We start from the raw sequence: 25,764 nt of genomic DNA, 5'->3' as shown, positions 1-25,764 counted from the left end.
TGGTGTTTTTTTTTCTTTTTTTTCTCCTGTTTTTTCTTATAAGAGCGTTAACACTTGGATTTTACACATTTTTATATCATACATTTTTCGTAACTGTGACTTTTTAAAATTACTTGTCATAAAACAAATATTTCCCCGTTTGTTTTAATTAAATATTAGCTGTGGATTTAAGACATTTGCAGCCTGCACAAAAATATGAACAGATAATCTCATCACTCTGTAGAGAAAGCTACTATCATTAGAAGTCAGTGTTTAGTTATTAAGGAAGTTACAGAGTCAGGCCTTATATTTCATAAGCAATTTAGTAATATAACAGAATTGTGCCCTTGTGCAATTTCACGTCCAGTAGAGTTATTTATAATGGAATCATGTTTTAGGATAATAATTGCATTAAAACACTGTGAATGTTTAATAAATGTTTTATTATACTTAACAATACTAATTTGCTAAAATAAAGAAGCACACCAAAGGGGAAGCCAAAGGCCAGGTGAAAGTAATTTTAAGTGTCACATTCTTGACATATTCAGCACAATGAAAAAGCAAGTGAAGCTCCACATTTCTTTTTGTTTCCACAACCATTTAATTTGTATGACATTTCATAATCCTCATGCAAAAAGCAATCATTACAAACACAGGACACTCAAGTTAAAAGACAGCCAAACACAGCAGTAAGCAAGAGAATTTTGTCATGCATAAAATAAGAGTCATAGAAAAAGGAAGGGGGAAAAAGGACTGAAAGTCATGTATTGATTTCAATAATATAAATAGAAAAGAAGCAGGCATTAACTGTAAGCACACTTCATACGGAAAGATTGTTAAACATTTCGAGAAAGATTTCTGAGTCTTTTCAGTGATTACTGTGCATTATGTTTGTAATTCAAACCATACCTATTATCACAACCCTCAAAGAATGAAAAACACCATCCCAGAAAATGGAAGAAAAAAAAAAAGAGAGAGAGAGAGAGAGATAATCCAGTTGTTTCATCAGCTCAGAGAAACATCCCTGAAAAATAGTAGTAAGTGGTAAAATCCAAAATTGGAAATGAAGAAATTAATGATGTAACTGAAGGGACCCATTGACTGCTCAATTGCAAAGTCATGGTTTCAAGGTCATTCCAAATACGGAGAAGGGGTACACAATAAATTAAGTGATACACTTTTATAGTCACTCTTGCAAGCAATCATTCCATTAAGAGAAAACCTAGATGAAAACAAGTCTATGTTAATTGACACTCAGCTATAAGTTCACAGAAATCTACGTTTCTTTAATATGACCCTGTTTAGTGGAAAAAATACCCTCAATGTTATTGGAAGTCCATGCAACAATGATGCTATATTTCTGAAAAATAGAGTTTTTTTAATTTAAATTTAAAAATTACTATATCAAAAACTTTATTTGAAATAGTCCCAATTTTAAAACATCACACAAAATGTTAGGCTCATAAAATTATGTTTTCAAACTTTTTATTTTTCTTTAGCTACCTTAAGCAGTAAATGAACAGACTTCAACAATTATGATTTCTTGCATTTCTATTTTCAAAGATGCTATATAGAAGTTACAGTTTTATTTACTGGTTAACAACACAGATTAAGTGCAATGGTCATTATTTATTGCTGCCAAAACCACTATCTACTTTCCAATTTTTGCCAAACTACTTAATTTGCTTAATTCTTTTTTTTTTAAATTTTTTTTACTGTTTATTTATTTTTGAGAGAGCAAGAGACAGAGTGGGAGCAGGGGAGGGGCAGAGAGAGAGAGAATCTGAAACAGGCTCCAGGCTCTGAGCTGTCAGCATAGAGCCCGAAGCGGGGCTTGAACTCACAAACCGTGAGATCATGACCTGGGCTGAAGTCGGACGTTTACCGACTGAGCCACCCAGGCGCCCCTTAATTTGCTTAATTCTTGACTCTATTAAGAAACCACTAATATCAGCTCAAAAAATTTTTTTTGCTGAATCATCAATTCACTAACATTTGGATACACATGTAAAACCTGTAACAATTAAATCAAGTCACTGTCTTCATTTTGTGCAGGCCTCTTTTGGATAATTCAGGCGAAGCGTCCTAGGGTACCCGAGGAAATTTACATGACTTCTTCAGGAAATCATTCAGCTTCTACAGCCAGTTTTACCTACTTTGCACACACACAGAACTGCTGGTTCTTAGGTCTGCATAAGATGCACTATTAAGAGAACCTTCATTAAAACCTGACCTCCCACTTGTTTGCATGTGGGACAGAGTTCTCAGTTTTCTCAGTTGCTAACTGACTCTAGGTCTGCATAAGTAGGGAATCAATGGAAATGATACTGCGTACACAATGAGATGACTTTTTCATGGATGAAATGGTTGAACCACCTTTTTTGTTTCATTATTTATTATCACCTTCTCTACTCAGGAAGCTGCACGCCTCTTAACTGATGCAGAATAATGATTACATACATGCACTGTATGGAACATCTTTTACTGTAGTAAATCTGAAGAGTTAAAAACAGATATAGATACTGCTTCAGCATCATAAGTAGATGGTGACATCATTATTGTAGAGAAAGAGTAAGTCAAGTTCTCCCAACTAAAGAATTTCACTTACTGAATACTAAATAAAATCTTATTATCATAGGATATCAAATTGTTACCGCACTATGGGTTCCAGCAGTAATTTCATAATTCCAGCATAACTGGGCTTTCTTAACATCAATAATTGTTTACACATCTGATTTTCTAAAGGTTCCCTGGGAAGAAGAGGGCTGATAACAGTTTTTGGCAAAAATGATTATAAGAAAAAAACAAAAAAAAATAGAGTTCCTTTATCTCATATGCTTAAAGGCATAGAGAACAAGTATCTGAGAGTGTCCAGGAATGCAAAATAAAAAACTCATTCTTGCTTTCCCCGAGGAAGCCTCAAGTAAACATATACTGTGGATTACAGAAACAGATCCCTACATGATCTCAAGATTCCTTATTCTACGGCTAGAAGGAAAACAGTCTGTTGCCTTAAACTATCTTCTTTTTAGGATATCAGCAACACTGATTCATTTTTTCTTTTCTCTAAACTGACATAATTTGGTATAATTACTGATGTTAATTTTTTTTTAGTTGAAAGAAAATACAGTAAAAGGTAATTGTCATTAATTGTTTTAGGAAAATTAGACAACCACATTTCAGAGACCACATGCTCCTATAAATTGATCAACATGATTTCCCCAGAAGGTTAAAACATTTATCCTTCAACGAAAACACATAGCAATCATTAACAACAATCCAACCACAGCTTATGCTTCTTTTAAACTACAAACAGTGTATTTTCAATACCAGCAGTTTAAATGGGTATCTTAAAGCATCAAAATATAAAGCGAATGAGTCCTCTACAACCTGGAGAAGTGATTTATTTTACCTTGAAACTCTATCGGATCTGTCCTCCTTGAGGAATGCACACATAACTCTCATTAGAGTTAATAGGAAAGTGGACCTCATGTCATTTTGAAAGGGAGTGAGAGTAATTACTATATTTTATATCTCCTATAGGCAATAAATAGATTCAGTGGTGAAACAACAGGACTAGGAAGGGAAAGGGAACTCCTAACCATGAACTTTCAACTCATTTAAATCCAAAATAGTTCCTTTGCCATTAGTATAAGCATAATTCAAAGCACTGGCCTTTACAAAGGACTTATGATACAGTCTTACATTTTAGGATCTGACCACAGTGCTTTTTATTTTTTAAAAAAAGGAATGAAAATATCAGCATTTCTCTGTAGTTAACTGGAGAATAATTATGAGGCTCCGAAATAATTACTATCCACCCATATTAATGCTGCTTTTTATCATTCTCTTTGATGAAGGGCTAATATACTTTAGGTCTCAAATACATTAGAACTGATTATAAATTCCTTCATTATGGGTTCAATTTAGCAGAAATTATCTGTACTTTGTGTCACACATATCTGCAAAAGGCAAGCAGGTTGAGGGTATTATTAGCTCCTGAGTTAGAAGGCTGGCTATGAGAAATGTGTCCTTCTTAAGAGAAGGAGTCTTTGAAATTTTTAGGATTATTTAGAGCTCCAGGCTCCTGTGAATACAATTGTGATAGATGGAGAGCCCTGGCTAACGACCTTGCTCTATTCTTTCCCCACCAAACTTTGAGGTAAACTGACTCCATGGAATGCCTAAGGCTATTTCCACAGAATGGGGAAATTGAAGAATGTTGCAGTTTATTTGGAAATTATATATCTGATAAGAATTTAATATCCAAACTATATAAGGAACTCATACAACTCAAGGCTACAAAAAAAACAAAACAAAACAAACAAAAACCAATAATCTGATTGAAAATGGGCAGAGGGCTTGAAAAGATATTTTTCTAAATAAGACCTACAAATAGCCAATTGATACATAAAAAGATCACGAATCATCAGGGAAATGTAAATCAAAATCACACTGAGATATCACCTCACACCTGGTAAAACGGCCATCATTAAGAAGACAAGATGTTAGGTAGCAGCTAGATATAAGCAGTAGAAGGCATACCCAGAGGCAGAGTCCCAAGTCCTTGAGGGGGAAATAATAGAGACAGGAGTTGGAGGCAGGGATGGTGATAAATAAGCCACACATTAAACACCCAGGGGCACAACATTCTAACCTTGTGACTTCCAAGATCTTGGGTCTGACAGACCCAGAGTCACTTGTGCAGAACACACACTGTCCTCTTCCACCCCAGGCTAACTCCTAGACTCATTAGAATATATTTGCATTGCAGGGGCACCTGGATGGCTCAGTCTGTTGAGCAGTTGAGCTTGGATTTTGGCTCAGGTCATGATCTCAAGGTTCCTGGGTTCAAGTCCACGTGGGGCTCTGTGCTGACAGTTCAGAGCCTGGAGCCTGCTTCAGATTCTGTGTGTCTCTCTCCTTCTCTCTCTCTGCCCCTCCCCTGCTTATGCTCTGTTTCTCTCTCTCTCAAAGATAAATAAACATAAAAAAAAAAAAAAAAAAAGAATATATTAGCATTGCAGACACAGCTGTTCCTAGGGAGAAAGTCTCCTTTACTTTTTCACTACAAACCTGGTAGGTTTCACATCTCCCCCTCCCAGCCTGTGGGAGGAATTCCCCAGATGATTGGAAGCAGCCCCCATTAGAGACCACCCCACTAAAAGTCGTTGCTTCTCCCAGCCCAGAGAGAAGCAACAAATATCCAATCCCAAAACAACCCAGGGCCTGGTCCACCTCCAGGAACCTGCTTGCTCTCCTGCTCTCCCACCGAGAGTGTACTTTCTTAAATTGCTTTGGGCTTGCCAAAAGAAAAAAAAAAAAGAAAAAAAAAGAAAAGAAAAAAAAATGTTGCCACTTATTCTGGGACAATTGGAAGCAGTTTAAATCTTTTCAGGAATGTTCATAGTCTTTATAAAACTAGAATCAAAGATGTAAAAATCTAATTATATCTGCTCTTTATGGAAGACAATGCCAGAATTCAGTACTTTATAAATAAAAAGAGCAGTATGTTACTGTATTTGAATTTTTCTAAATTGATAAACATTAAAATACAATGACTTAAAGAAATCAGATATCACAACAGTTGGCGTCATTGCAAAGGTAGTACATTTTACCTATTGAAATTTAGTGGATTTATAAAACTATGATACATAACTCTTGAGAATATAGAAATGAATGAGATAAACTGATTTGGGATAATACTCATTAATTTGATGTTACTGTTATTTATTAAAGGTTATTATACTTCTTAAACTATCAATTATATGAATATATAAAGAAATCATAGCTAAAATAATTTTTTAATTTTTCAATTAAAATAGATGCATTATGATAAAATAAAAATGTAAAGCAAACTTCTGTGATAAGGTATTGGAAGCAAACTTTGGGAGAATTCATAGTTTCTAAAGGATCCATACCTGCGAAAATTTTCGTGGCACTACTATGCCATGTATGATGTTTGAGTATCTTTTAGGAAATCTGCCCGTTTAAGCTAGTCTAGTGGTTCAAGTATGCTATGGAAAGGACCAGGTTACAAGGTTATAAAAGTAGCAGACATGCTCTGTGTTTTATTTTTGCATTAGGAGAAAACACCTACATGTACAAAAAATACATTCCTTCAGACAGTTCTTCAGAGGCAGAGCACAGCTTAAAACATGACTTTTGGGGAAAAGAAAAGTTGATGTTAAGGCCAGGAAAAAGGGAAAGAGAAATCATGGATCTAGTACATTGAGAAGAACTCATTCATATTTATAAGAAAAACAAGTTGTTTTTTCATAAAATTACCTTTGTTACAATACTTTGAAGTCAGAAGAAATCTTGTCTAGAACAAAAGTGATAGGGTCTGGGGAAATTTTTTTTAAGTAGATAAAAAGAAATTTAACTAGGCTAACAATCTGAGCATCACCAAATTTGCACAAGCTTATTATTTTTTTTTACATTATATTTGCTTGATTTTTAAAAAATGCACATGCAGTATTTTATAGCATGAAGAATGTCAGAATAATGCTCCCTTCTCATCTGGAGTAATGTGGCTGTATGTTGTATAACCAGTAGTACTTTGTGAAGATATACTCTCCACTGACCTGGTTTTCCACACATTATCCAGAGATGTACCTAAGTATGGTGAGGACACAAGTGCCACAGATGCCCAGAGCTCTCTGAGCAAGGCTTGAGGATTGGGATGGCATTAATAGCCCAAACTCCTTCACATGGCTTCCAGTATTTACTCAACCAGGCTTTCCAAATATATGCTATGCTAGGTCCTCAGGATACATGGTAAGCAAAACAGGCAAGACCCTAGCCCTCATGAAAATTAATTTTGTCAGAGAAAGAGACATTCGTCAAATAATCACACACATAAACATATACTCACAGACTGTGTTAAGGAAAAGAATCTTAGTGTTATGAGGAGTTATACAAAGCGACCTAGCTGAGCCTAGGATGTCTTCACTGAATAAGTGCAATGTGGCCTGAGGACTGAAGGTTGGCTCAGTACAAAGGAAGCCAAGAGGCTGGGGATGAGTAGGTAGGGTGGAAAGAAGATTCCAGCCAGAAAGGCCCTACAATGAGAGGAAGCCTGGAGGTCGGTGTGGCTGGCAATGGGGAGCAGAGAGTAGTGGCAGATGAGGATGAGCACACAGCTCCTCCAGCCAGAGGATTTTTGTCTTAACCCTAAAAGCAATAAGGAAAGTCATTTAAAGGGCTTAAGCACACACTGACAAATTCTGGCTTATCTGAATCTTCAACAGAAAATCAGAAAGAGGCAAAGTCACTCCAAATAATATGGCAGAGAATATCTTACATAGAGATCTACATTATGTTCTTATGAGATGAAAGGAGTTTCATTAGAAGAAATCAGACGATGGAAAAGGAGTCTATAATTCTCTATTTTCTGCTTGCAAATAAAATGAGTATCACCAAAAAGGAAAATCTAAGACTCTAGCACACCTAAAATTTTATGAGTATTTTTATTTTTTTCAGTTTATTTATTTATTTTGAGAGAGAAAGAGGTGGGCATGGACAGAGCAAGAGGGAGAGAAAGGATCCCAACCAGTGTCTGCACTGAGAGCTGGACTCAAACTCACAAATGGTGAGGTCATGATCTGGCTTAACTGACTGAGCCACCCAGGCACCTCTATGAATATTTTTAAAGTTTTCTATTAAATATGTATTTAAAGTTAAATTTATGTTGCCTAAGAATTAACATAATGAGAATTAACATATCATAACTATTCTAATATTCATACAAAGGCAGATATTCTTTAAGTGATTTCTACTTGGATATCTCACCCCCTTCTCACTACAACAGGAATACCCACAAGGTCCACCTCAAGGCCAGTTGTATCTCCCATACAGGTTTTGCTTTCAGACTTATAACTTCCCTCTGCTTCCAAACCTTAAGCCTGGAGATAGTCATTAACCATTTCCTCTTCCTCCCTCTGGTCTTACCCAGATTTCATCAATTTTCCAATAGAAATTTTATTCTTGTCACACTCTCCCAAAGCTCTCTATTATTGGCCTTGTCTGTAGCCATCATGATCACGTGCCTGAATTCTTGCAGTAGTCTCATAGCTGCTCCCACTGTCATCTAGACTCTAGACTGTCTCCAAGCCATTTTGTATACCATAGGTTTTTGAAGTTGTACATAATAATAGTGGCAAACCCAAAGAGAAAAAGATTTAATCACCACCAGCTAAAATGTATACACATTCAACTCCTTCTAAGACTAAAATTGCAAGCATTCCAAGGGAACAGGAACTCAAAAGCGTATACAAAAAACTTGTACTGTGAATTTTAAAATAGCTATAACAAGACAGATGAAAACTAAATATAGTTTAACACTCATTTTGATGTTTTAGAAATTCATGAGCAGAAAGATTTTTTTATTCAAAATGGAAACAAGTCATTTCAAATATTTTTTTTAAAATGCAGTTCAGATTACTGTTCATTGAAGACCACTTTCATTGTTTCACCACTTTGTTTAAAAGTTTTTACTATCTCCTTCTTTCTTATTATTTTAGACTAAATGCCCCAGAATAAACCTTAAGACTCTCCTTATTCTTTCCAGATCTTATCTCTTCATTCCACTGCTTTCCAAAACACATCTTTTCTGAATTCTGCCAAACATTTAAAAAAGAACTAATACCAACATTTCTCAAAGTCTTCCCCCAAACTGAAGAAGATGGAATGCTTCCAAACTCATTTCATGTGACCAGCATTACCCTGATAGCAAAGCCAGATGAGCACACTACAAGAAAAGAAAATTACAGGTCAATATCCCTGATGAACATAGATGCAAAAATACTCAACAAAATATTAGCAAACCAGATACAACAAAACATTCATAGGCTCATGGTGGGATGCAAGGATGGTTCAACAGTAGCAAATCAATTAATATGACATATCATGTTAACAAAATGAAGGCTAAAAAATCATACGATCATCTCAATAGATGCAGAAAAAGCATGTGACAAAACACATCTATTCATGATAAAAACTGAACAAATTGTATATACAGGAAATGTATCTCAACAGATAATAAAGGTCGTATATAATAAGTGCACAGCTAACGTCATATCTAATGGTAAAATGCTTACAATGATGCCCATTCTTACCACTTTTATTCAACATAGTACTAGAAGTCTTATTCAAAACAATTAGGCAAGAAAAAGATATGAGATGTATCCAAATTGGTAAGAAAGAAGTAAAATCACCTCTATTTGCAGGTGACATGAAATATCTAGAACATCCTAAAGACTCCACCTAAGTACTAATAGAACTAATAGACAATTTCAGTAAAGTTGTAGAAGAAAAAAATCAGCACACAAAAATCAGTGGTGTTTTTATAACAATGAAATATAAAAAAACATTAAGAAAAAAATCTCAATCACAATAGAATCAAAAATGTTAAGTAAGATATTTAGTAATAAATTTAACTAAGAAGGCAAAAGATCTGTACACTGAAAACTATAAGACACTAATGAAAGAAACTGAAGAGGACATAAATAGGTGAAAAGATATTCCATGTTCATAAATTGAAAGAATAATAATGTTAAAATGTCTATACTATTCAAAGTGATCTACAGATGCAATGCAATCTCTCTTAAAATTCCAAGGGTGCTTTTCACAGAAATAGAGCCAACAATCCTAAAATTTGTATGAAACCACAGAACACACAAATAGCCCAAGCAATACTGAGAGAAAACAACAAAGCTGGAGGCATCTCACTTCCTCATTTTAAACTGTATTACAAAGCTATAGTAATCAAATCAGTATGATATTGGTATAAAAAGCAGACACACAGATCAACAGAACAGAATAGAGACCCCAGAAATATACCTAAGCACATGGTCAATCAATTTTCAACAAAGAAGCCAAGAATATAAAATAGGGAAACGATAGTCTCTTCAATAATGGTGCTGAGGAGGGGCGCCTGGGTGGCGCAGTCGGTTAAGCGTCCGACTTCAGCCAGGTCACGATCTCACAAGTTCGAGCCCCGCGTCAGGCTCTGGGCTGATGGCTCGGAGCCTGGAGCCTGTTTCCGATTCTGTGTCTCCCTCTCTCTCTGCCCCTCCCCCGTTCATGCTCTGTCTCTCTCTGTCCCAAAAATAAATAAAAAACGTTGAAAAAAAAATTTTTTTTTAAAATTAAAAAAAATAAATAAGTAAATAATGGTGCTGAGGAAACTGAACAGCCACATGTAAAAGAATGAAACTAGACCCCCGTACAAAAAGTAATCTCAAAATGTATTAAAGACTTGAATGTAAGACATGAAATCATAAAACTCCTAGAAAAAAACCTAGTAACAAGTGAGCTCCTTGACACTGGCCCTGGTAATATTTTTTTTGGCTTTGATACCAAAAGCAAAGGCAACAAAAACAAAAATAAAGGGACTACATTAAACTGAAAAACTCCTACACACCACAGAAACCATCAACAAAATGAAAAGGCAAACTATGGAACAGGAAGAAACAGTTTCAAACCACATATCCAATGAGGAGTTAATACCTAAAATATACAATAAATTCATACAACTCCATATCAAAAACAAAAACAACACACGCACACGCCCGCACACACACACACACACACACACACACACACCAACATACAAACAAACACAACACAAAAAACCTCAAACAACCCAATGAAAAAATTCAGAACCTGAATAGGCATATTTTTTTCCCCAAAGAAGACCTCTATATGACCAATAGGTACATGAAAAGGTGCCCAACATCCATACTCATTAGGGAAGTGCAAATCAAAACCCTAATGAGATTATCATCTCACCTCTGTTAGAATGTGTTATCAAAAGATAAGAAATAAATGCTGGCAAGAACGTGGAGGAAAGGAAACTCCTGTACACTGTTCATAGGGATGTAAACTGGTGTGGAAAACAGTATGGAGATTTCTCAAGAAGTTAAAAATTGAACTACGATAGATTTAGCAGTCCCACTCTGGCTATATAACCAAAGGAGATGAAATCATTACCTCTAAGAGATATTTGCACCCCCCATGTTCACAGCAGCATTGTTCACAATAGCCAAGGTATGGAAAAACCTAACTGTCCATAGGCAGATGAATGGATAAAGAAAATGTGGAGTATATATACACAACGGAATACTATTCAAACTTAAAGTTCTTTCATTTTTAGTAACACGGATATACCTGGAGGGCATTATGCTAAGTGAAATAAGCTAGATAGAAAAACAAACTAACAAACAAATACTGTGTGGTATCACTTATATGTGGAATCTAAAAAGAGTTACAAATAAGGAAATAAAAGTCAAATTCATGGAAATAGTAGAAAAATGATTGTCAGGGGCTGGGGAGTGGGTGAAATAGGAAGACGTTTAGAGTGAAAGGTAAAAACTTTCAGTTATAAAATAGGTAAAGTCTGAAATTCTTAACATGGTTACCATAGTTGATAACACTATATTGTATAATTGAAATTTGCTCAGGAGTACAGCTTAAATGTTCTGTCATAAACACACACAAAGGTAAATATGTGAGAAAAAAAAATACATCTTTTTCCATTGTGAGTCTTGTCATTGTTGCACAAAAATGATCTCACATTCACATCTTGTGTGTTTTGTCTCATAGAGTTGATTCCTTAAAGTTCTAATCAACTCACCACAGAGGAGGAAAGAAGGATGATGAGCATAGGGAATCTCCTCTAATATCCCATGTAAAATTTGTTTTCACATTGAAAAAAAAGGGGTACTATTGTATGGTTTGGCCTGAACTGTTGTCTCCAGGATATGAACTAGAGATAGTTCTATATTGCTCAGCAAGATCTGACTGTGAAAATACCTTAATTCCTGGACATTACTAAATTTTATCTCCATAAGTGAAATAAATAAATTGAGACAGTAATCTTTTTTCTTAGTTTTCACATATTTACTAGTATTTTTGCTAACACTCTGTTCCCTCCCTTCTTCCTTCTTCCTTCTTCCTTCTTCCTTCTTCCTTCTTCCTTCTTCCTTCTTCCTTCTTCCTTCTTCCTTCTTCCTTCTTCCTTCTTCCTTCTTCCTTCTTCTCTTCTCTTCTCTTCTCTTCTCTTCTCTTCTCTTTTAATATAATTTATTGTCAGGTTAGCTAACACACAGCATATACAGTGTGTTCTTGGCTTCGGGAGTAGATTTGCATGATTCATCACTTACATACAACACCCAGTTGAGCCAGTAATTTTTAAGATCTATTTTCTGAGTGGTGCTCACTGGGAAATAAGTCAGTAAAGACAAGACCTCTACTGTTGAAGTCCCAAAAGAGGTAGATTAACTGTGAGTGTATGTTCCCCTGAAGTGACTTCTTGACAATTTCTAGTCTCACACATGTCCCTCCTGGCTAAATATCTCTTGTCCTCAGTGAAGCTATTTCACTCTTTCCACCTCATGCATTCCATTAGACATGGATTGATTCTCTCTTACCAGGCAATCAGGAGTCTTTTGGGGACACAATCCTGTGCTTCCTCTTGCCTGATACAATAAATGATAAGCTTACATTTGATATATATATATATATATATATATATATATATATATATATAACCCACTTGTGAATCTAGTAATTATATGCCCAGACTCATAGGATGCTAACGCTGGAAAAGGACCCTACTGACTACCAAACTCTCTCATTTAACAAGTCCTCAAACAAACAAACAAACAAACAACCATTAACTGATTATGCACAAGCCTCAAAACTAATTAAAAGCAGAGCTCAGTCTAGATCTCAGGTTTCCTATCACTTCTTTATAGTAAGTCACACGGCAATAAAAGATAAGCAGAGAAAAGGAAAAAAAAATTGGGTGTTGAGGTATTGGATGTAGCATAGATACCTTTTAAATAAACCACAAATCAACAGGCAGACCATTATTATAACTATGAAGCCTTTAGTACTCCTCCAACCAACATGTATTTAGATGTCAATGAGGTCAAACTTTAAATACAAATAAATATTTATAGAAATATTTTCCTTTCTTTAAAAGGAAAAAAAAAACAAAAAAAATTTAAAACAAACCAACAGATTTGGAAGGACAAAGATCATAGAGTTTAAACCAAATAAGTAAAATCAGTTAAGAGGTACAATTTCCCAGTATTATTAAACTGAGTGATGTGTAGAATGAATAAAGTGTGAAAAAAAATAATCCACTTGACTTAGAAGAAAAACAATAGCTAGGGGATGTATGGCCCACAGGCCAATAAAATAGTGAAATGCTCTGTACAGGCTAAATGACTACTGTCCAGAACTCTTGAAGTCCCTGTACTCTAGCACCTAAGATGCTTTAGCTCAAACCATTCCTCAGATCCCCTAACTGTAGCATAATTAAGAAACTAAAGGGTTAATGTTTGGTATCGCAGGGGCTCCCATCACCGACCTATAGTGCTATTGACTGATATCCCTTCTAACTAGGTAATGTTAGCATTTTAATATTCCCTCTGGATTACTTTCAAAGACATTTTCAAACCTAGTAGTCTGTGACTCTAATACATTTCCTAAAATATATATTAATACTACTTGAGAAGCACCTGGGTGGCTCAGGTGGTTAAGTGTCCAACTTTGGCTCAAGTTATGATCTCATGGTTTGTGATTTTGAGCTCCACATAGGGCTCTCTGCTGTCAGCACAGAGCCTGCTTCAGATCCTCTGTCCCTACCGCCTCTCTCCCCTGCTCGTTTTCTCTCCCTCTCTCTCTCAAAAATAAATAAACATTAAAAAAAAATAGTACGTGGTATTGTGACTGTGTTCTAATGGGTTTGGAAACAGATACATAAATATACACACACACACACACACGCATATAATTGTATATACACACACACAGGTTTGGATAGTGGCTCTTTCATGTGCTAGTGGTGTAATCCTGGACATTTTTTTTTAAGTCCATAGCATCTTAGGAACACAGTGCCACCCCATCCTCAATATTGTTATGATATAATTCAAAGTGCCTACTAAAGGGCTTAATGCAGAGAAGTACAGTTAAATTTTTGTTTGCCCTCCATGTTTCTTTTATTTATTGTCTCAAATCAAATGTTGAACACATACGCACCTGTGTGCCTGTGCACACACACCCCTACACTCACACATATGTCTCCCATCGTAATATATGCTAAAGAAAAAGGACTTTAGTGTTTTATTTATTTTTGACAGAGAGAGAGACAGAGCATGAGAGGGGGAGGGTCAGAGAGAGAGGGAGACACAGAATCTGAAACAGTCTCCAGGCTCTGAGCTGTCAGCACAGAGCTCAACGCAGGGCTCAGGCTCACAGACCGCAAGAACATGACCTGAGTGAAGTCAGATGCTCAACTGACTGAGCCAACCAGGCGCCCCAAGAAAAAGGACTTTGGAATTAGGTTGTTCCCACTCAGCTGTCTACTAGCTGTGTGATTTTTGTAACTTTCTTAACCTCTGTAGTATTCGGTTTCTTTAAATGTAAACTTGGACAATATCCACCTACCAGGACTATCAAAAGGATTCAAGATCATGGATATGAAATACCTAGTATAGTGTCTAATTTATAAAGACACTATAATAATAATGATAATTATCACTGAATTATCTAAATGCGAGATTAAATTGTATTTAAGATGTACTAATGTCTAATATACACATATGACAACTATTTCCACTGAACTTACAGAATTGACCCAGTCTTCCATTGCTTAATCTACAAACATCTAATTAGAGTCTAATATTGCATCATTCTCCCCAAATAATCTATCAACAGAATATACTGGCAAAAGATGATTATGGTATCTTACACTCACCTAAAAGTACTGACACGAATTTACCAGAATATTCCTCAGATGGTAATAGTATGTAAGCTTTATGAAGTCTACTGAGCACCAAGCATCCTAGAAGGTGTGTGGCAATAGTTGACTGTATAAACATTATTTTCCACCAGTGACCTCCAGGAAGATTATGTCAAAGTACCTCTTGGTAGTACCTGCCAGGAGCAGTTTTCCTGAAAGTTATACATAGCTCCAGATTTTTACAATGACTGTGGTAGAAAGAAATTTTCTCAATGAGTCAATAATTGAGCATCTACTTTTACACATCTAACATATAATGGATTTTCACATATTTTTAATTATAAGGTCATGCCAAAGAATGGGACACAATAATTAAAATTACAGTTTCTAAAACTATGCTACCCGGTTTCAAATCCTGTCTGTAGTTATTATAAGCTCTGTGATGCTAATTTCTCTGTCTTCATTTCCTCATTTGTAAAATAAGTATAATTAATAATGGTACCTACTTATGGAGTTACTGTAAGAACTAAATTAGTCAATGTACCAAATTGCTTACTCAATACACTATAAATGGTGAAGCAAAGTGTTACCTATTGTTATGAGATGGGTAGTGATTATCTTCATTTAATAGAAATTAATGAACTGCTCAAAAAACCTGATGCTATGTTAACTACTCCACAAGAATTATCTTATTGGCTCCTCACAACTATTCCAAATCCCAGGATTCTCATTATTCCATCTGTGGGTGGACTGGGAGGGGAATTTGGGGCTTAGAAAAATTATGTATTTTTCCAATATCTTCCATCTAATAAGTAGGGATGCCAGGATGCAGGACAAGTTTTGTATTATTCTGGAATTCACACCATTAGGCTTCTTCTGTGCTTCCAAAGGGTATCACAAAAGTGTCACAAAACTGCTTTCAGGGAGATTAATAGAATAGCAGTTAAAACTAAGACTGTCTCAATGGGATATCCATACATATGTGTGTATATATATATATATATATATATGCACACACATATACACACATAGTTATGTATCTATATGTAGCTATGTATCTCATGATATCTACTCATAATATATACATATTTGGATCTTTGCTCAGAGTAAACTTTACTGTTAACTTATTGCATGACATTAGTTTCATTGAAATGATGAAGAGAAAAAGAAATGAAACTTTAAAATGTGGGGAAGTGCAAAATTAGATGTGTTGGGAAACTCTTTTATGGTGTGAGGAAAAAGAAGCAGAGTTGTGTATACAGAATTAATAAAATAAAATAAAATAAAATAAAATAAAATAAAATAAGATGACATGTGAGTACTATGCTGTGCAGAAGGACCAAGTCTTATGAATGGCTTATCCCTAACAGAAACACTGGGTAGGCATGATGGAATTCACTTCATGGGAGCAAGACAGTCTAGAAAAAGGCAAGAAATGTTTATTCAAATGGAGAACATCAAAGTTGAACCTGGGTTTGTTACTTAGTCCCAGGGGTGTGGACCCTAGGCATACTAGGGCCCAGATGGTGAAGCTGTGAGGCAGTCTCTCCCACAGTAACCAGAGGCCCCAACAGCATGAGATGGCTCATTTTAGAATGCCAGCTACCAAGTTCTCTGGTAAAAGAGTCCAAGATGAGCTATATGATATTGTTCAAGTCACTTCATGTCTCTGAGCCTTCCTTCAGCTGTCAAAAGGAAGACAATATCGTCTAGCCACCTCATGTAATCGTTGTAAATCAAATCACGTGGTGTTTGTGAACACATGGCAAAAGGCTTATCATATGTAATATGAAAGCTTTACATTATTGGCTCTGAACAAGTGGAAATAGTGGGGACTGCTCATTACAAAGGTCATGACTGACACAAAGGACTGGCTGCATCATGTATTCAAAAGAAGAGTATCTATACTATCTTAAAGAAAAAAGTCCATATATACATGTAAACATTTTTTTTTAATTAAAATACTCTTGCTTCCCTATGTGCCTATCAAAACCACAGGTTCTGGAATCAGATTTTCTGATTCCATCAACCTACCCACTGTCAGACTTCTCGAAAGTCATTTGACAACTCCACACCTCAGTTTGCCCAACTGTAAACTGAGGATAGAAATAACACCAAGCTCATAGCATTGCATCTGAGACTAGAGGTGGTAATATATATGTAGCGCTTAGAACAGTGTCTGGCATATTTTAAGGACACAATGCATATTAAGAATTCATATTAAAACACAGTAAATACAACATTTAGAAAACTAGATTAATTGTCATTTTACAAGAGGAAAAAAATGGGTATTTTCTGGTGTCTTTAAAAAAGTGAAGGCTCTGAATCTAATTAATAATATGTTTAATATTTAGTCACTACAGGTTTGAAATTGATTATCTGCTAATGAGAATTTTTAAGAGACTTTCTTTTTTGGCACAATATCAGGTCTGAATTTGTAGTATTAGGGGAAAAAAGTGCAGAAAATTTGAAAGCAAAATGCCATAACAGTTCTCTATTTCCATTGTAATAATAGTCATTAAGGAAAGAGTTGACAGGTTTGGGACAAGCTAGAATTCCTAATCCTTTATCCAGTTGAAACACCAAGAATTTTTATAGAAAGGCAAAAGTGATATTCTGGATAGAATTATACTTTAAATTATGTGAATATTAAAATATTTTTTCTAATTCTATTATTTATCAACTTTGATATTCTAGATTTGTTTTCATAATTTGTAGTACTGTTTAAATGTGGTTATGTATGCCAGCACTGCAAGAAATAATTGCTTGTGGGTGACTCCAGTCACAATGTGCATTTAAGATGCTCAGTTTAAGAACATCTGCAATAGGAAACATGGCCACCGAAAGCTTACATTCTATATTGGGCATGATTGTGTTTTGGGAAACCCATGAGCAAATTAAGGTATTTGATCTTCAAAATATAAACATGCCATCTTAAAAGGGGTTTATCTCTCAAGTATTTAATGGTTGCTGGATTACAAGAATCGATATGGGATAAGAGGCTCCATGTTTTATTGATTTCTCCTTCGCTACATTTTCGTTCTTCCTTTAAGCTATTAAAATGCTTCAGATGAAGCTACTTTTTGTAAGATGGTCCAGAATAATAATATTTATCAAAGATAACATATCTAATACTAATATTTTGCTATTGGCAGTCAAGATTGCCTTTGAAGAAAATATATTTACTTATATCAATATAAAAGCTTTTGAGTTTAGTTGCTAGTATTTTTACAACGAAGGCACTTTTTCCAAATATATAGAGATCACATTTGATTTGTTAAAATATTTCACATTTAGGTAAATAGCCACTTCTTGAATATCACAGAATTTTTATTTTAATATAGAAATCTAGAAATAGCTGTATTAAAATTTAAAGCAATAAAAATATGCAATTGACTTTAGGCAAGAGATGTGTTTCAGAAATTTGCACATGAATCAATGTTTGTAAATTTGGAATACACTAAGAAAGGCTTAGTGTTGGCACCCTGTAGTGAATTATTTGGATAAATAAATTTCTCTTATAAGAGAAGAGCCACCTCAATATGTGTTTTCTAAGTTACCATTCCTATGTATTTTTTTTCCTTTAAATATGGATGCATCTATATTTATTTAGTAGTAAACTCAACTCTTCTGGTTCATGTTAAGAAATAGTATCTAATGTTTTAATTGTTTATAATTAGGGTTCATTTATCTTTTATATTCACCTAAAGATAATTTTTCACTGAGAATGAATGATTTTCAACATTACTTTGCTGAAATGGAGTAAAAATTTTCTTCTGCAGTCAGCTTAATTATTGTAGACATTTCTTTTTTTTTAATTTTTTATGTTTATTTATTTTTGAGAAAGAGAGACAGACAGACAGAGTGCGAGTGGGGGGAGGGGCAGAGAGAGAGGGAGACAGAATCCGAAGCAGGCCCCAGGTTCTGAGCTGTTAGCACAGAGCCCGACGAAGGGCTTGAACTCAGGAACCTTGAGATCATGACCTGAGCCAAAGTCGGATGCTTAACCCACTGAGCCACCCAGGTGCTTCTGTAGATTTTTTTTTTTTTAAGCAGAAGGGCAAAGAGAAAACTCCTAAGAGAACAGGGTGCAAAAAAAGACCAAAATGGTTCTGTGTTAAAAACAAAAGGAAAAGAAAAAAAAATGAATAGATAGAAATATTCAGGACAATTACATTGTACAAAATTCTCAGGTGGAATCCTTCCCTCACATGACTCTCCCTTTGTATTTGAACATATCTTTCAGATTAATCCCTGTAGGAAAATCAATAAAATTCAGTTCTCTAGACAGTGCTTCTCCTATATGAGTGTACATAAAAGATACCCAGGGATCTTATTAAAAGTGACAATTCCTACTCCCTTTCCCTTTGAGATTGATCAGGGTTCAGTCCAGAGTTCAGCAATGGAATGACGAATGAGGTCTATGGAACACACTTTGAGGAAACCTTGGGATCTAGACCCTTTTCCTATTTGGGGATTTTGACTCTTATTTTAACTCTCACTAGGAATAAAACAAAAAGATCTACATAAATATATGAAGTTGACAACACTGTGTGCATGTTTACTTATGACCCACATCAGCTAGAAATATTTCTCTGACTCATATGGTGTCTTCTCTTTGAGAAGAAAATACCCAAAAGAAACAGAGTGGTCTATTCCCATATAAAGCTTTATTTTTTAGAAAACTTTAGGTGATATATAGATTAGGTAGATATGTGTATATATGAACATGTATACAAACATATGTATACATATGTATACATATATGTAATAATGTATACATATATATAGTAATACACATATATGTCATTGAAAATATTAAATGTCTCTATTCCTTTGCTTTAGTATTTAGAAATTTAGTCAAGAGATAATCTCCATCTCAAAATATTTCACAACATGTTTGTTTAAAATGTACTTAATCCTGACAATAATTTAGATTCTTTGAGGCTCACATATTACTAAGAAAACTCACCTTACTATCTCATGTAATATCATACCAGACCTTAGTAAAACTAAGGCTGGTAGGAAGAAATAAGTTTCAGACAAAGCAATGAGCTCAACCTGAAGTAGCTCAGAACATACTTCTAGGAAAATTAAGGAATGTAACGTAAGGACGATATAAAATTTCTTAAGAGATATCTAAGGGGTATAAATGTCCAGGAGTGAGGGAAATATGCTCCCTAGAACATAATGAAATAAACAGAAGTATAAAAATACAATAAGAACATAGCACAGCAATCTAAGGGTGGCAGCACCATCGTTGGGGCCCCCCCTCCACCCCCTACCCCCACCCCCCCACCCCCCGCCTAGTGCAGGAGCCAGGGAAGCTAGGAAGCTTTTGAATTATTATAGTGAGAATTAAAGTCTTATTCTTTTTGTCTTCAAGCTATGAGTAACTACGTCTCTGCTTAATTCTCTGTGTGTGTCTGTCTCCATGCATGGATGTCACATCTACCCTTGTGTGTGTATTTCTTTGTGTATAAATGTGTGTGAATTTTCCTGTCTAGTTAGGCGCACATTTCATTCCTATGGGGTTACATGTCATTCACTTTGTCTGAATATATGAGATCTTCCCAATTACATCTTGCTGCTTATTTGCATACTTTGTTCTGCCTTGTGTATCTCTCTGACCAAGTGTGTGCTTTTTCTCCTCTCTGTTGTATATGTGCTTTGTGTCTCCATTTAGAAGACTTCTTCTGCTTCTGAGTGTCGTTGACACCTTGTGTCCCATTCTATCTGTACTTTTGTGTATTTCTCTTTGTATGCCTCCCTGATCATCTCACGGTGTCGGAAAGTTTACAGTGGTTGTCTCTGCCTCTGTGTTTCTGAGGGCACATGTTATTGTTTTTACATATATCCATCCCTATGTGTCTCTCCCTCTCTTCCTTTTTGCGCCTCTGGGTATGGCCTGTATGCGTGTTTTTCTTGCAAGCTTGCTCCCCTTTATGTGGGCACCTCTGAGCATCTCAATGTGTCCTCTTTTCTCTATATGTCTCTCTGTTGAGCATGCCCTGTGGGAGACTAGGCAGACGAGAAGCTCCCATGATATATACCCTCTCTCAAGCCCAGTCTGTCAGTGAAAAGACTCAAGGAAATTATCTAGTCTTTTATTGCCTCCACACAGAGCTACTGCTAACGTATTCCACAGAGAGATGTTAATAGTCATCTTTCTTACCTTTCCTAATATATTCTGTTTTACACATAGAATATCTATTCCATGACCTAAATGTCTCTAAGCATTATTTCCTCAAGTAAAAATTATGATAAAAGAAGCACCTTTTTGTAGGATTGCTGTGAAAATTACAGATGTAAAGTTCCTAGCACATTATCTAGCACATAGTTGGTGCTCCATAATTTTATGACTCTTATCAGGGCACATTTCTAGGCTAAATTTTGTTGAAAAGTTAAATTCCTCTAAGGAAACCTGCTATACAATTAAACAATTTTAAGAGAGATTATTTCATGCAACGTTCCTACCTTTAAAAAATATAGCTAGAAGAACGGTATAAAATGGATCTCGTCTAAGAAATACTATGACAACATTTCGGATGGAAAATATATTAGAACATATGTTTCCATGCCTTCCGTGGCCTATGGCACTAATCCAGTAGCTCCAGATTATGCACAATCTTAGATCAATTAAAATATAACTCATAATGACATCTAAGGTATGAGATCATTTACTGTAACCTCTTCATCTGTAGCAGGTGCGAACACTGAAGCCAGGGAGATTGAGTCTCAGAGACCTGTCCGAAGTTCTAGGCAACAGTGGCAAATGTGCCACAAACCTTCATGCCCTTTCCAGTGTGTTTTGCTACCTTCACTATGGATTGAAAACAGTTTTTTTTTTTCACATAATCACATTGTTTGAATAGATAATTCATTCACAAAGTTAAAAAATCATTCAATAAATACGAAGGGATACTGAAAAGTCATGATCCATCTCACCTACCCTTAGCTCTCCTGTTCCTGCCTCATCCTTGATCCTGTAGGTAAGCACTCTTCCATTTTGTGTGTGTCCTTTCCATATTCTCTATGCAAATTCAAGGAGATTATTTATATAGACACAGTAGTTATAAACTATATGTATTTTTATTTCTTCTCTTTTTTACATAAAGGATAACATTCTAAATTCACTGTTTTGCCCCTTTCTTTTTTTTACTTAACCGTATATCCGGGAGATCTTTCTATATCAGTATACGAAAAACTTCCTCATCTTTTTTTTTATAGCTGCACAGTGATTTCAGATTTTTTTTTAAAGAATCTAATTAGTTGTGAATACTTAAACCAAAGGGGAAAAAATGAAGCTTGGTAAAATGATACAAGGCTATATGGAAAAATTCCCACACCAATTTTATTTCATGGGTGGTGAGGAATAATGCAAAGAGAAGGGTCAAGGCGAACTTTGAGCACACAGTAAAAGCCATCTGGCCACACGTGTTCCCTTTCTTAACCTCCCAAGGGCTGCCTGAGTCATGAAACAAATAGATAAAATGTCTACAGTTATTTTACTTTTTACTCCCAGGAGCAAAAATCCATACAATACAAACATTCATAAAATAGGAGCTCCTAGCAGGACCTGAACGTCCTGAAAATATGCAGTGCTCAAACTACCATTTTAAGTTGTAAACTTACCAAGACAAAAACCCATACACGTACACACAAACTCAGTTTTTTCTTAGAATAATTTTTTATGGTATTACAGTAAAACAAAGTATCTGGTTGAGAATTTTTTTTACTATAATTCCATTATCCGTTGTCTTTACTACAGTCCAATTAATTCGCTTATCTATATTATTTCAGGGAATTAACATTTTAGTGACTAGAATCCTGTCAGGAATGTTGTTAGGTGTTGTATGTACTTTATCCTAGTGAGCTCTTTCAACACCCCATCTTCCCCAACTGTCCATGGAAACACAGTTAGATCTATGTCTGATTTGCCTTATTCCTCCCTATCCAAAATACACAGTAGATAACAATCCGCAAAGGTAACTAAAAACTTCAGAAGCCTTTCTAACAGGAGAATTGCTTTTGTGGAGTTCACAGTTCACAGTAACACAGTAAGTAGCAAAGAGAGGTAGATTCTCCTATTCTACGTCCTGCCTGTTGCCCAGTGAAATTTCAAACTTCCCTTAAATCTCAGATCAAGTTAAGTCTAAAATAAAATTACCTTAAGTTCTTTGTCCATAACCAAGTCACATAACAAATACTGCCCAGGTTTGAGCTAATAGTTTATTTTATGACTCTACTAAGAGTATGGATGCTAAATCTACATTCCATTTTTAAGATTTCATTTTTTAAAAAAACACTTCAACATATATTGCTTCACTTATTCTAACCACGTTGTAAGTCAAGGGCTGATGTTCCTTTTTTAGAAATATATACATTTTGTAAATCTAATCATAGAAACATTGGAAGATAACCCATCCTATCCAAAGTTACATCACTAACAAGTGGTGGCAACTCTGTTGCTCATGTTTGATCTAATGTTTTTCATGGAAGCCATCCTAACATATCCTCAGATCCAGAAATGAATAATTGGACTTGATAACAATTTAGTCATTTAGTCCCAAGAAAGGAAAGACAAAAAATCAAAATGGCAACTAAAATATCCATCAAAGTTCATCCATCCTTAATGGTGAACAAATTCGGTCTTGTGCACTTGATAAAATGCATTAGATGGATCCATGTTATTATATTAAAGTTATCTAACATACATACTTTTTAAAAAAGGCAAATTTCATAATAACATGAAAAGCATCATCTCATTTGTATACAAAAAATATTACACACACAAATGCTTAACTATACATAGACATTTCATGGAAGGATATCCAATAGTTGTACTCTCTAGAAAGTGAGTATAATATGGGGGCACCTGCTTTGCTCAGTCACTTAAGTGTCCAACTCTTGAATTCAGCTTAGGCCATGATCTCACGATCATAAGATGAAGCCATGACCTGCATTGGGCTCTGCACTGGGCATGGAGCCTGCTTGGGATTTTCTCTATTCCTCTCCCTCTGCCCTTCCCCCGCCTGTGCTCTCTGGCTCTCAATCAATCAATCAATCAATAGAAAGTGAGTATAGTATGTCATATGGAAAAATAGATAGAACTTTTTTTTTACTTTTTCACTTACACTCTTCTCAATGCTTGTAGTTTTTAAAAGCATGACTATATATTATTTTTATCACTTAAAAATATCATATGGTTAGAATTTTTGGGGTGCCTGGGTAGCTCAGTCGGTTGAGCCTTCGACTTCTGCTCAGGTCATGATCTGGTGGTTCACGAGTTCAAGTCCTGCATTAGGCTCTTCGTTGACAGCTCAGAGCTTGGAGCCTGCTTCAGATTCTGTCTCCCTCTCTCTCTGTCCTTCCCCCTCTGGAGCTCTGTCTCTCTCTCTCTCTCTCAAAAATAAATAAAAACTTAAAAAAAATAATTTAAACTTGCTATTAAACTTGGGACAAATCAAGCAAATACTCTATGCATACCTTTAAATGTCTGCTTCTCTTAGATCATTCATTGAAACTTTGACTTTATTTGTGCCCAAATCTTTACTGACTCTTTAAATGAATATTTAATTTCTCCAATTAATTATAATGCTAGTGGTAAGCTTAAACTACAGGGATAAATGTATTGGAATTTTACCTCATCAATAAAATAGCCACTCAGAATGACATTCTGGTTGGATTAGCAAGACACATGCCACTGTCTGGATGACCAGTGTACATGACATTGAAGGTGCTGATGGGCAATTCAAAAGTGTGTATGTTTCATGAAACATTCTCTGAACCTTTAAAGTCTTCCAGTTATTTTCACTTATCATAGAAATGATTTCAGCAGATAAACTATTGAGTCTGATTTTAGATTCACATTTTAGACCTAAGTGTAACATTTTAGCTCATTCGTGATCCCAGTAAGCATATACATGGACATACATGCATGTGTTTATGTATCCAGAGAGAAACATGTAAGAATCATCACTAAATATATGAACCAAGTGACAGCAGTAGCAATTGTATTAATACATTCTTTAACTCACATTATTATGTAGGGAAGTTAGAAGCACTGCAGTGTGAATTAAGGACAAAGTGTCAACCTTAAGTTTAAATATGGACTTTTCAAATAACAAATGATATATTCCATGGACAGCTGTCTAGAAAATGTGTTGCTTTTTATGCATGCATTTTTGAAATTCTATTCATGTGTTTTAATACCCTGACTCAGAGACCTTGTAGGTAAATGGATAACGCTTTTTATCAAAAATAAGAACTGACAGAAATGAAAAAATAGTTTAAGGAAGTTATAAAATGAAGAGTCAAATTATGAACATTTTATATAATCTTGAAAAAATAGTAATTTATGAGAGATAATTAGTAAAACATTTTTCATTATTTTACTCCATATTCTGCCACTCATCCCCAAGGTCTGTTACCTAGTGCTTGGGATCTACAGAGCTGACCAATCTTATCAAAATCTCTTTAACTGAAATTAAATCAGCTTAATTTTATAATTTTTGCAGATTTATCTTATGCCCCATAATAGTAAGTTCAAACCACATTAATCATCCCTGTCACACTGCTTTCAGTTTCTGTGATGTTTATCTGGTTTCTCCAGTAGATTTTGAGCATATGAAGGAGAGATCATGCCAAATTCATCTTTATACCTGAAGTCGCTGTCCACGGTTTGACACATTTCAGAACTCAGTTTCTTAAATAAATAAGGGGGGGGGGCAGGGTAACAAATATTCTAAAGACTTTAGTGAATCTCTTCTCTTTATATATATTTACAGGCACCATATACTGTAATTTAAATTGATACTCAGGATGCTGATCCTAATATAAAGGGAAAAATAAAAACAAAACCAAATGTTCTGTCTGCATTCAATACAGTGTACTCATTAAGACAGAACAAGGGGTGCCTGGGTGGCTTAGTTGGATAAGCACCTGACTTCAGCTCAGGTCATGATCTCATGGTTTGTGGATCTGAGCCCTACGTCAGGCTCTGTGCTGGCAGCTCAGAGCCTGGGTCC

At 35.3% G+C, this 25,764-nt stretch overlaps 1 protein-coding gene across 10 annotated transcripts in view; it reads right to left on the bottom strand.

Annotated features, from left to right (window-relative positions):
• The window catches only part of NLGN1 (neuroligin 1), an 832,721-nt gene that overhangs the window by 463,178 nt on the left and 343,779 nt on the right, over positions 1-25,764 (bottom strand). The gene's annotated exons all lie outside the window — the stretch shown is intronic.

The sequence above is a fragment of the Neofelis nebulosa genome, chromosome 5, assembly GCF_028018385.1.
Source record: "Neofelis nebulosa isolate mNeoNeb1 chromosome 5, mNeoNeb1.pri, whole genome shotgun sequence".
NCBI classification, from domain to species: Eukaryota; Metazoa; Chordata; class Mammalia; order Carnivora; family Felidae; genus Neofelis; species Neofelis nebulosa.
Note: the sequence above shows the minus strand (reverse complement) of the source record. Positions and strands in the feature narration are given on the sequence as shown.